The sequence below is a fragment of the Nannospalax galili genome, unplaced genomic scaffold, assembly GCF_000622305.1.
Source record: "Nannospalax galili isolate Female #2095 unplaced genomic scaffold, S.galili_v1.0 scaffold1382, whole genome shotgun sequence".
Taxonomy (NCBI): Eukaryota; Metazoa; Chordata; class Mammalia; order Rodentia; family Spalacidae; genus Nannospalax; species Nannospalax galili.
Window position 1 is genome coordinate 1220990 of NW_008348397.1, and position 12447 is coordinate 1233436.

Below are 12447 nucleotides of genomic sequence, written 5' to 3' on the forward strand. Positions count from 1 at the left end.
AGCCAAGGAGCTGGCCCCCATCCCAATGCTGTTTGGGGGTAGATCCCTTGAGGGAGGTGAGTCTCCTCCATAGGTTTAATTCTCTCTTGATGTTGCCGAGAACCTTCCACCCAACACTCCAACACTGCCCCCCTTGTCAGAATAGAAAAATTCTCTCTGTCCCCCTTCTCTTCCTTCTCTCCCCTCTCTCCCCTCCCGCCTCCTCTCTCCCCCCTCTCCCCTCCTCTGCCCCCTCCTCACTCCCCCCCTCCCCTCTCTCCCCCCAGACCCCTCCTTCCCCTCCCTCCCTCTTTCCTCACATCAAGACTTTCACTCATATCCCTTCCTCTGTGATGCCTGCCTACAAGCCCTGACAATCTCCCCCTAGTGCCTCAGCCTTGTCCTATCAGAGGGCCGACTTGGGAATTTCCCTATATGGGCTTGCCTCTTCTGAGTAACTCCAACATTTCACCCCCATTTGCCCTGGGAAAGAGGGAATTTGTGGGATATTTGAGACAGTTTTCTCCAGAGCTGTGAGTTTTGTTGGTGAACATGATTGAGGTCACTTTGCAACTTGATGTCTGTGTCTGGGCCTGTCTCACATTCATTCTTCCAGCCCATATTTACTGGGAGATCACACAGAGCAAGCAGGTAAGAGTGTGGGAATGGGCACCCATGGGGGAGGAAGAGTTCCATTCTGAAACCACGGAGCTTCTATGGGCCAGCCAGATGCATAGCAGTCTCTCTAATTACAGGGGCATTTGCTGTAGAAGGAACTCTAGATTCTAAAACAGTCTACAATGTTAGGATACTTTCCCCTCCCTCCTCAAAGTACTTTGTTTTTGTTTTGCTTTGTTTGGTTTGGTTTTTTTGAGAAAGGGTCTCACTATGTAGCCCTTGCTATCTTGGAACTTACTATGTAAGTCAGGCTAGCCTTGAACTCACAAAGATCTGCCTGCTTCTGGTTCCCAAGTTCTGTGATTAAAGGGGTGCACCATCACGCCTGCCTGGAAGTGCTCTTAAACCTGGACTTTGCAGCCAGAAGGTGATTATTTTCCTATGGAGAGAGGAGGGAAACAGACCATAAAATTTGAGTCTGGGACTCATGTTCATTCTCTTTTATTGGGATTACCTACTTTTACAACAATCTTGCAATACTTTTATGTTCAAGGGAGAAAAAATTTAACATTTGGGAAAAAATATGCCAGAGAGGATTTTTTTCTCCACTCTGAGAACCAGAGGTAGGGCAGTATATGTATCTAGTCCTGCCCACCTGCCCTGGACCCATGCAGCCCCATGTGCACCTGCCTCAGTCTCCAACTGGCCTGACTGGTCTATACACACACACAGGACCTGCCCCAAACCCCTCCAGCCCTTAGCACTACTTCCTGTTAATACAAACCATGTGAGATTCTCTGTGTGGAGTCTTCAGGCAGAAAAGGAAGCCATGGCCGCCTAGTGGCTGCCAGGGAAACTGGCAGGAAGAGGCATCACCAGGCGTCTCCTGGGAAACAGTGAGTGCCCCACCGAAGGAACATTTGGGAAATAAAATTCCTGCCTTTGTACATTTGTGTCAGTATTGGGGGAGAGAGGAAGCTGAATTTCCCCAGAGCCCTCTGCTCTTCTCAGAGAAAGCCTCTCAGCAGCTCTCTCACTGTCTCCCAAAATTCAATCCCCATGTAGGCTCTTCTAGGACTGAAAAGTGACCTAGAAAAATGTCCCTTCAGATTCCTGATGCAGGGGGGCTGAGAGTTGATGCAGGTGGGTTGAGAAGTTCTTAGTTTCTCTGTCTCATTTGTGACCCTGGCCTATTTTACCTCCTTTTCTGAGTATTGGTTTCCAACTTTGCAAAATGATGGTACCAGGTAAGATTTTCCAAGCATTCAAGTTCCTACACTGGGACTCCTTTGAAGGCCCTATGAATACCAGTTGGGGCATTCTAAGCCATTCTTTTTTAAAAATATTTTATTGTTTTTATTTCATGTGTATGCATGTATTGCTGCATGTGGGTAAGTGCACCTGTGTCCTGCAATGCCTGCAGAGGACAGAAGAAGCTGTCAGATTCCCTGGAACTGGAGTTACTAACAGTTGTTAGCTGCCATGTGGGTGCTGGGATTTGAACCTGGGTCTTCTGCAAGAACAACAAGTGTTCTTAACCACTGAGCCATCTCTCCAGCCCCAAGCCATTCTTTTCTACCATTTTCTATCTGTCCCTTGGAACAGATACCTGACAGGCACTCATGGTTCCTCATATGGCCTTAAACTGGTTGTCTAAATCAGCCTGGCCCTTTGCCTACATGTTCATTCACATGAGTAATGGGTGCTTTTTGAGACCCTGATTCAGAGGTTACCTGAATTTCCACAAAAGAAGCATCATGCTCCCCTTGCTGTCCAGCTCAGAGACCAGCTGTACACTACAGTTCTTTTCTGACCCAGCTTCATGAGGAACTGGAGGGCCCTGGAACTTCATTCCTCATGTCCAAAGCAAAGCTAAGGGAGACGTCATGGAACCTTCTGGGAAACATGAATGGGATTGATGGCCCTGTCCCCTCCTACCTCCACCTGTTTCCCTGTGTCCCAACTCATTTTTTTCTTTGCATTCCTAGGACTTTTACCAAGCCCCTTGCACAGCTAGCACTTCACTATGGAGCTTCCCCCTTGCTCTTGAAGAATCCAATGTATTCTCTAGACTGGGGACAGAAGCCTTGGAATCCACAGACAGAGGTCTCAGAGGTGCCTAAGTTTTAAAAGCAAGTGGCTTTGTCCCAATTGGAGTATCCCTTCCTGCTGGGCTCACCTCCTAGAAAACCCTTTTCTTGAGATCCCACTTTCCCTTCCCAGCAGGGGATGCTGAAAGAGGTCTGCATGCAGGAAACAACCCCTGAGGAAACAGGAGCTCTGGGAAAGAAGGGAGCAGCCTCCTTCAGGTACCCTCTTATGAGGAAGCACTGGCCAGCTCTCCTGGCCTTCCTGATCTTATAGCTTCTCTTGACCTTGATCTGCCCTTGTGTCCTGGTTTGTTTCTTCATTGGTATGACAAAATACTCTGACCAATACCAATTTGGGGAGGAAAGGGTTTATTCAGTTTACATCTCCCAGGTCACAGTTCATCAGGGAGCCCAAGGTAGGAACTCAGGGCAGGAACCTGGAAGCAGGAGCTGGAGCACAGGCCATGGAGGAATGCTGCTTACTGGCTTGCTCTCTTGGCCCCTGCTCAGCCTGCTGTCTTATGCAACATAGGCCCACCTGCCCAGGGGTGGCACCACCCACAGTGGGCTGGGCCCTCCCACATTACTCATCAAGAAGATGCCCTCAGAAATGGCCACAGGCCAGTCCAATAGAGGAAATTCCCCAATTGAGGCTCCCTCAACCCAGGTGTGTCAAGTTGACACTAAAGCTATCCAGCACACCTTGACGGGGCAAGGAAAGATGGAGTCTGCCAAGAGTTTGAGCTGAGAATGCAAACAAGTTGGATAGGAATGAGGAGGAAGAATGGGGAAGCAGTAGAAGCAGAGGAAGGGAATGAAGATCTGGCTTCTCACTTGTCACCTTTATTGGGCACCTACTGTGTGCCAGGTGATGGGCTCTTCCCAGTTTTACATGGACTGTGTCATCTAGTTCCCACCCCAGCCCTGTGCTATCATTTTGTCATTCAGTTCTAAGAAGGAAACTGAGACTCAGAACATTATGTAACTTGCCCAAGGTCACATAGCTTGTCAGGAGTGCAGCCAGGATCCTGGCCCAGGCCTGGTGGCCTCCAGTGGTGGCTTCTTGCTGCCAGAAAGTCTTCCTGGAAAGCAGATCTGGGTTTGGGGTTTTTAATTTGAGCTCATCAGGATCCCCAGAGGCAAATCTATTGTCATCTGCCCTATTCCTCCTCACCCATCTGCCAGGCAAGTCGCAGGTGAGCCCCCTGCCATGGCCTCTGCCCCAGCCCCACATGCCAGCTCATCTTTGCCTGGCTCCCTGCCTCTCCCTGGTGCCCCCAAGGTGGCTCTAAGGTCACCCCCACCCCAGTGCCTTCCATTCTGCATTTTCTTGTCTCAGAATGCATGAGGAAAGCAGGGCCAGACGAGGTCACTTGAAGGTTGGAAGTGGGGGCTCCTAAGGACGAAGGATTGGGGGACCTGATTATCTCCCTTGATTCAAAAGAACCCTCCCCCAGCCTGTACCCCAGAGACAGTCAGAGCTTTGCTTAGTTAATGAAATACAAAAGAAGGAATCAGGAGTGGGGGTGGCTCCAGAGCCCTGGAAAGCAAGGGAGAGAGAAAAAGTTGGGTCTCTTCCAAAGAGTTAATGTTCCACAGTATGATCGATTAGGTGTCAGATGTAATTTCAAACCAATACAAGATGAATGGCATAATCTTCCCTCTCTCATTTTAGACAGAATTAAGAATCCATTAGCTAACACAAATTTTTGGCAAGTTTAATAGGAACTCAAATCTACATTCAGAGGAAATGCTCCCCAAAGCCTGTTTCAAGCTTTTACTTCTCAGGCCCCCTGCCTCCAACGTCCTCTGGTCTCTCCAAACCACTGTTTCTCTTCTGCCACAGGCAGCCCCCATTCCCATCCCAGTCCTCAACATGCCTCCCCCTAACCCAGCCCCAGATTAACTGTCCTGACCCCTTTCACAAAGGACCTGCCTGCCCACCATTGTCTTCCAGGGGACTGGGGCAGTGGGGGGAAGCAGGAAGGGCTGGCAGTGGGCCCAGGAAAGGGAAAGGTTGCTGAATTGGCCCCAGGCTCCAGACAAACCCTAGGGAGAAAGGTGAATTGGGGCCTTGGGCTCTTGGAGTCTCAATTTCTCAGCTGTACTCCCAGAAAAGTTTTTATCCTAAACAAATCATTACCCCATTCATAAGGGAGACACAACCCCTCAGTTTTGCTCTCCCTCACATTTGCATTACTCAGTAAGCCTGAAAGAGCTGAAGAACAGCTACCATCCCATTTTCCATGTGAAGAAACTGAGCCTAAGGGGTTGATTAGAGCCAGCTGGGTCCAGGGTAGACCTTGACTCTACTACCAATTGTTTAGTAGGCCCTTAAGACACTTACTCTGGGTCTGAGTTTCCTCTTGTGGGAAATGGGAAAGACATCAGAACCCAATTTATAAGATTACCCCCAAGGAATAAATGAGTTCCATCAGGACTCAGCACAGAGCCTGGAGCCCCCAGCTCTTGGTAAAAAGTTTTCCTGACATTCCAGGCTGGGGCCAAACAAATCAGCTTAGCCCTGGCCCAGGCTGGTCCTCAAACTTGAAGCAATCCTCCTGCCTCATCTCCTAAGTGCTGGCATTACAGACCTGTGCAACCAACTCCAGCTTGAATTAGGTCTAAAAGGATGAGTAGGAGTTGCCAGGTGAGTAAGGAGCAAAAGAGCATTCTAGACAGCAGGAAGGGCATGTACAAAGGCACAGACGGAAGACTCACCCAGGGGGCCTGTAAGCACTGAGCATACTTCACACTTGGTGTGGCCAAGGTCAGAAGGGCATGCCCAGTACTTCATTCACACAGTTCTTCCTATTGTTTGATTCCTATGAACAGCTCTGCTTGGCATGGCGTACTTAGGAACCTGGGCTTTGCTCTGTTATAATAATCTAGCTTGCATCTCCCATGTGGCAAAGGTTTTGTGCTGACTGCCTTGCTTCTGTATTGCAATAACCACTTGAAGCAGGTACTGTCGTCCCCTTGTTCAGTTGAGTCATCTAAGCTTCAATGAAATTAAGGAACTTGGCCCAAGAGATAAACTTCAAACCCAGGCCTGACCCCATAGCCTGGGCTCTGAGCTCTTAACTAGCATGCTTGCTGCATCCTGGGAGACAGTGGCAAACTATGGAGGAATTTTTGCAACGAACTGAGTTTTAGAAAAAAATTCTGGCCAGGCAGGAGTGCTTGCTTGCAATCCCAGTACTTGGGAGGTGGAGGCAGGAAGATCAGAAATTCAAGGACAGCCTTGGCTACCTAGTAAGGTTGAGGCCAACCTGGGCTACCTGAGATCCTGTTTGGTTTTTTAATTGTGGTGGGGTGTAGAGGTTGGGTTTGAGTGAGGAAGCCCGTGAGGAAACTTTTGCTCTGGTCCTGATGAAGGTGCCTATGAGAAAGCAAGGAACTTCCTACCAGCCATCTCTAACTTGCACAGTACAGCAGGCCAGCTATCCTTAGCCCCATTTAGTAGAGCAGAAGGCTGAGGCTCAGAGATGTTAACCAAGTTCTCTGGACCACTCAGCTTTGAATAGTGCAGAGGCAGGACTGGCTAAAGTTCCAACCTCTCCTTCCCATCCCACCCCTAGAAGTTTCTGAGACCAGCTTTTCTTTCCTGACCTGGTTTAGTATTCCTGAGAGAGCTGGTCTTCTGTTTTGACTCAACAAGTGGCCTTGAACTGGAGGAGATGGGGAAAAGGGTAAGAGTAAAGAAGGGATGTTGGAAAGATGGTGTCCAGAGCCCTAAGGACCTGTTGCTGACTATTCTAGATGAACCGGGAGATATACAAGAAGGTGAGTACAGTTAATTTTATTTATTTATTTTTGTCTTTTTGACACAGGGTCTCCCTGTAGCCCCAGCTGTTCTGGAACTTGCTATGTAGACCAGGTTGGCCTCGAACTCATGAAGATCTGCCTGCCTCTGCCTCCCAAGTGCTGATATTAAAGGCGTGCACCACCATGCCCCCATTACTTGGCTTAACTTTTGTGAAGAATGTGGGATCGGAGAGCTGCAACAGAGAAAGCAGCTTTGAGGGAAAGAAGCACAACTGTGGAAGCAAAAAGGCCCAGGTTAGAATCTGAGCCATGAGCCCTCCTGCCGTATAGGCAAGAGTTCATGGGCAGGTTTGTTCCTGAGCCTTGTGCATGGCAGGCAAATGTGCCACCACTGAGCTATACCCAATCCTTACAACATATTTGCATTGATATCCTACATTCTACTCTGGCCACTGTTTGAAGCGAAGGATTCAAAGATCCTTGCCTACAGGAAACGTTATTCTAGCTGGGGAGAGAGACATAATTAAATTTCATACTAGAAGGAAGAAAGTACACCCACTCCCAAGGTCATAGAAAGGTGACAAAGCATGAGGCAGGAGCCTGCCATTTTAGCTAGAGGTCAAAGGAGTCGTGGTATTTGAATTACGATCTGCAGAGGTAAAGGGCACCTGGACACTAAAAGCATCAGTGTCAGGCTGTGGAGCAGCACAGTGTGAACCAAAGGGCTATGGACTGGAGCAGAGCAGTCAGCGAAAGCAGGAGCTGGTCTCAACTGGGGTTCTGTTCCCAGCACCCACATGGCTTAAGAACAGCAAGTGCTCTTAGCCCTTGAGCCGTCTCTCCAGCCCCTCACTTTTTAAAAAACTCTTTAAATTTTTTCTTCCTTTCTTTTTCTTTCTTTCCTTCCTTCCTTTCTCCCACCCTCCCTCCCTTTCTTTCTTTCTTTCTTCTTTTTTTCTTTTTCTTTTCTTTTTTTGGTCTTTGAGACAAGGTCTCCCTGTAGCCCCAGTTCACCTGGAACTCACTATATAGACCAGGCTGGCCTTGAATTCTCAAGAGATCCACCTGCCTCTGCCTCCTGAGTGCTGGGACTAAAGGCATGCACCACCACACCCAGCTATATTTTATTTTATTTTATACACATGAATGTTTTGCCTTCCAGAAGACCCAAGTCTTCTTTTAATCTCACACATTTTTAATCTCAGCACTTCAGAGTCAGTGGCGGGTGGATCTCTGTGAGAACAAGGGTAGGCTGGTCTACATAGCAAATTCCTGGCAGCTGGGGCTACAAAGAGAGTCTGTCTCATTTAAAAAAAAAAAAAAAAAAAAAAAAAGGGCCGGGTGTGGTGGTGCATGCCTTTAATCCCAGGAGATTTAGGCAGCTGGATTTCTGTGAGTTCAAGGCCAGCCTGGTCTACATAATGAGTTCCAGGACAGCTGGGGCTACAGGGGGAGACCCTGTCTCAAAAAGACCAAAAAAAAAAACCGGGTGTAGTGGTGCACGCCTTTAGTCCCAGCACTCGGGAGGCAGAGGCAGGCAGATTGCTGTGAGTTCAAGGCCAGCCTGGTCTATATAATGAGTTCTAGGCCAGCTGGGGCTACAAGGAGATCCTGTCTCAAAAAAAAAAAAAAAAAAAAAATAGGGAATGAGCCAAGCATGGTGACACACAGTCCTGTAATCCTAGCACTTAGGGTGTAGAGCCAGGAGAATTACTGAAAGTTCAAGGCCAACCTGAATTTACAAAGAATAACCCTGTCTAAAAAAAAAGCAATATTATTTTCTGCCCTTCTCATCTACATAAACCCTACCCCAATCCCTGAAGCAGCCACTCAGAAATTCTAGAAAATTCTAGAATCTAATGCCTGGATTCTCATAGTGATTAATCACTCTCCATCTGTAAAATGGGCATTATAATCCTCCTCCCCAGCATAATAACAATGAAATACAATACTGTGCTTACCCGTTACTCAATTGGAGGCCCCTGGCCACATATGGCTATTTAAATTTTCATTAATTGAACTTAAATCAAATTTGAAATTTGTTTCTCAGTCATATTAGCCACATTTCAAATGCTTAATAACCTCATGTGGGCAAGCAGTGATCATATTGGTCAGAAAAGACAGAGACCCCTTCCATTGCTGTTCTCAATCACTCTCTACCAGGCCTAGCACACATTAGCATGCACAGTAAGTGAGCATTATTCCTGGAGGATCTGGGTGGGGCTGACTATCCTTTCAATAGCCTGCCACCAAGACTATCTTGAAGTTCTCCAGGGGCTTGTTAGGGGAAAGGAGGAAGAACAAGTCTACCAAGGGGGAGGGGAGTATCCTAGGGGAAGAAAGACTAGAATTCTAGACCAAGGAATGAAAAAGAGAGGGAAGAGAGAAAGCTATATCCTAAGAACTGGATCTATGGGTAGGAGGTCCTCATTGCCTAAAGAGTAGATGCCAGGAGTTTTCCTCGGTACTGGGGAGTTGACCCAGAGCCTGACATATACTCTACCACTGAGCTACAACCCTAGCCCCAGGATTCTGCTTTGAGTTCCTTGATCTCTGTCTTTGGTAGTACTAAAACAACTATCCCCAAGGAGCTTGTATATAAATGTGAAACAGGGAAGCCAGACCATGAACACAATAAATCTGTAAAATGCATAGTATATGAGGTGGTGGCTTATGCTAAGGATGGGGGAAGAAAGGAAGAGAGGAAAAGAGGGAGTTTGGGATGGGATAGCTAGAAAGAGGCTCTTAAAGAAGGGAATATTTTAGTACAGACTTAAGACATCAGATATCTAAGGGAAAAGTTTTCTTAGGACAACAGCCAGTGCAAAGGCCCTGAGGCAATAGCTGTCCTAGAGAGTTGGTGCCTAGAGAGAAACAAAGGTAGGGTTTAAAAAGATGAGTGGGAGGAGCTGGAGAGATGGCTCAGCAATGAACACAGGATATTCTTGCAGAAGACCCAGGTTTGAATCCCAGCACCCACATGGTGGCTAACAAACTGTCCAGTAACTCCAGTATCTGACAGCCTCTTCTGTCTTCCATAGACATGGGTGCACTTACATACATGCAAGCAATATACACATAAAATAGTTAGGTAGTGAGGCCAGAGAAGACTCTAGGGCCTTGCAGGTTTTCATTGTGAATGAAAAGATACATCCTAAGGGATTCTAGGTTCTGAGCAGAAATATCATCTGACTTAGTATTTAAAGCACTTACTGGCTGAGTCATGTGTTGTGGCAGAACATTCTCAACTATATAGTGAGGTGGAGGCCAGCCTGGACTACATGAGGCCCTGTCTCAAACACAAACAAGCAGGGCTGAAGTGATGGCTCAGTCAGTAAGAGCATTGGCTGCTCTCGAAGAGGACTGGGGTTAGGTTCACGGCCATCCATAACTCCAGTTCCAGGGGATCTGACTCCCTCTTCCTGCCTCTGCAGGCATTTCATGCACAGGTGCACTTACACATACAGACAAAACACTTATACACCTAAAATAAAAATAAAATTGAAAAAAAAAAAAAGAAAACATTGGCACTGTTTTCCAAGTCCCAGGGGCTTGGACAGGAGTGCTAATGAGTATGAGTTTTTGGGGGGTGATCAAATTTTTTTTTTTTTTGATCTTTTTGAGATAGGGTCTCCAGCTGTCCTGGAACTCACTATGTAGACCAGGCTGGCCTTGAACTCACAGAGATCCACCTGCCTCTGCCTCCTGAGTGCTGGGATTAAAGGCATGCGCCACCATGCCTGGCTCAAAATTGTTTTTAATTTTTTTTTTTTTTGTCTTTTTGAGACAGGGTCTCCCTGTAGCCCCAGCTGTCTTGGAACTCACTATGTAGACCATGTGTGTGCCATAGTACATATGTGGAGGCCAGAAGATAGCCTGCAGGAATTCTCTCCTCCACTATGTGGGTCCTGGGATCGAACTTAGGTCAGCAGGCTTCATGGCAAATGCCTTTACCTACTGAGCCTACCTACCATTACCATCGCCAAAACTGATTATGAAGATATCATGCAAATCTATGACTATACTGAAAACCATTGTTTTATATGTTACATGGATGAATTATATCTCAATAAAGCTCTTTGTTGTTGTTGTTGTTTATTTTGTTTTGTTTTTAATCACTCTGGCTGCTGCATCAAAAATAGACGGGGCATTGGAAACATTAGGGACACATGAGGCCCAAGGCCTTGACTCCAGGGGAAGGCAATACAGTGGGGAGAGGTACTCAGGTTCTAGATTTATTTTGAAGGTGGGACAGACATTGTCTGATTAATAAAGTGTGGGATATGAAAGAACCTGGTCAAGGGTGACCCAGGGTTCAGGCTTCAGAGACCATAAGAGTTGAGGAACTAGAAAGGTATCAGGCTGGCCTGAGGGTACTAGTTACAAAGGGCAGCACTTACAGGGTTTTCTTTGGGAGGAGGTTATTTGTCTGGTATTTTGGTGGTTTTTTTTTTTTTTTTTTTTTTTTTTTTTTTTTTTTTTGATTTTGAAGCAGGGTCTCCCTGTAGCCCCAGCTGTCCTGGAACTCACTATGTAGACCAGGCTGGCCTTGAACTCACAGAGAGGCTGGCCTGCCTCTGCCTCCCAAGTGCTGGGACTACAGGCGTGTGCCACCATGCACGGCTATTTGTCTGTTTTTTAAGATAGGTCTTACTGTATAGCTAGCCTCAAGCTAAACATCCTCCTGCTTCAGCCTTCTGGGTAGTCCTGGAATTACAAACTCACTCCAGCAAGTTCTGCTATTCCTAGCTTTTAAATGAATTCTATTCCATGAGGTTCAGAGCCTCTTAGTACTCAGGCAGCTGCAGAGATTTCGGGACAGGCCTGATTTATGTCAGATGTCCTATTGTCAGATGCCCTATAGAACATTTGTTCCTTTCTTTTCCCTTCCTTTCTGACCCTCCAGTGGAGAGTGCTCTGAGCCATGGAAGAACCAGATCTCAGAAGGAATGCTGGATACAGGGAGAAGCACTGTTCTCAGCCATCTGATCCAGCAGCAGGGACCTAGGAGTGGAGGGGACCCAGAGCAGCCTGGCTCCTCAGCACCCACCTTCTCTCAGGGGCAGAAGGGCTGGCCTGCACCTTCAAGGTTGATGGCAGATTATCTCAGAGCCAGTCCTCACACTAGTGAGAGATTCTAGGAAGTCTTTAATTACCACCTTCAAGCGGATGCTAGGTTAATGTGATGATTCGAAAGGTGTATTATTCAATTACATTTAACAAAAAGATTTATAGTCAAGTAAAATATAATTAGGAGGCTGCCAGGAGACAGGCCTCCTGAGAGGAAGGAAGAGCGGGAAGACCAGCCCCTAATGAAGCAGGTTGGAGCCATGGCTGCAAAACTGACTCACCGTTTCACACCATTCTTCAAGGTCAACTGACAAAGCATTAATCAAGTCCTACATTCAACACTTTATAAGAGCTGGCTCCATACCAGGCTGAGTGTACAATAAAAACAAAATAAATGTAATAGTGCCTGTCCTCAGAGAGCTTAAATGACAAAAGGGAAGATTCAATCAAAAGTAAAAGCTCGGGGCTGGAGAGATGGCTCAGGAGTTAAGAACACTGGTTGTCCTTGGAGAAGACCAGGGTTTGAATCCCAACACCCCCATGGCAGCTAACAACTGTCTGTAACTCCAGTCCCAGGGGATCCCACAGCCTCTTCTGACCTCCGTGGGCATTGCATGACACAGGTGCACTTACCTACATGCAGACAATACATGCATACACATAAAAAAAAAAGACAAAGGGCTGGAAAGATGGCTCAGTAGTTAAGAGCACTTAACAGATAGAGGTTCTGTTCCTAGCACCCACATGGTGGCTCATAATTGTCTGTAACTCCAGTTCCAGGCGATCCTGTGCCCTTTTCCAGCCTCAATGGTCATTAGGCACACAAGTGGTCTACCTAAACTCATGCAGGCAAAAAAAAAAAAAAACACTGAACAAACTGCAGAACTTCAGTATAAGGGGAAGGGGTCTGCCCTCTTTTGAT

The 12447-nt window shown here is 47.0% G+C and overlaps 1 long non-coding RNA gene across 1 annotated transcript; it reads left to right on the top strand.

The window, feature by feature from the left end:
* The first annotated feature begins 479 nt into the window (after positions 1–479).
* On the top strand, positions 480–6468 carry LOC115072390. The gene is made up of 3 exons (XR_003851447.1): positions 480–630; positions 2821–2906; positions 6309–6468. It is a non-coding gene; the product is annotated as an uncharacterized LOC115072390 (long non-coding RNA).
* The last annotated feature ends 5979 nt before the right edge of the window (positions 6469–12447 follow it).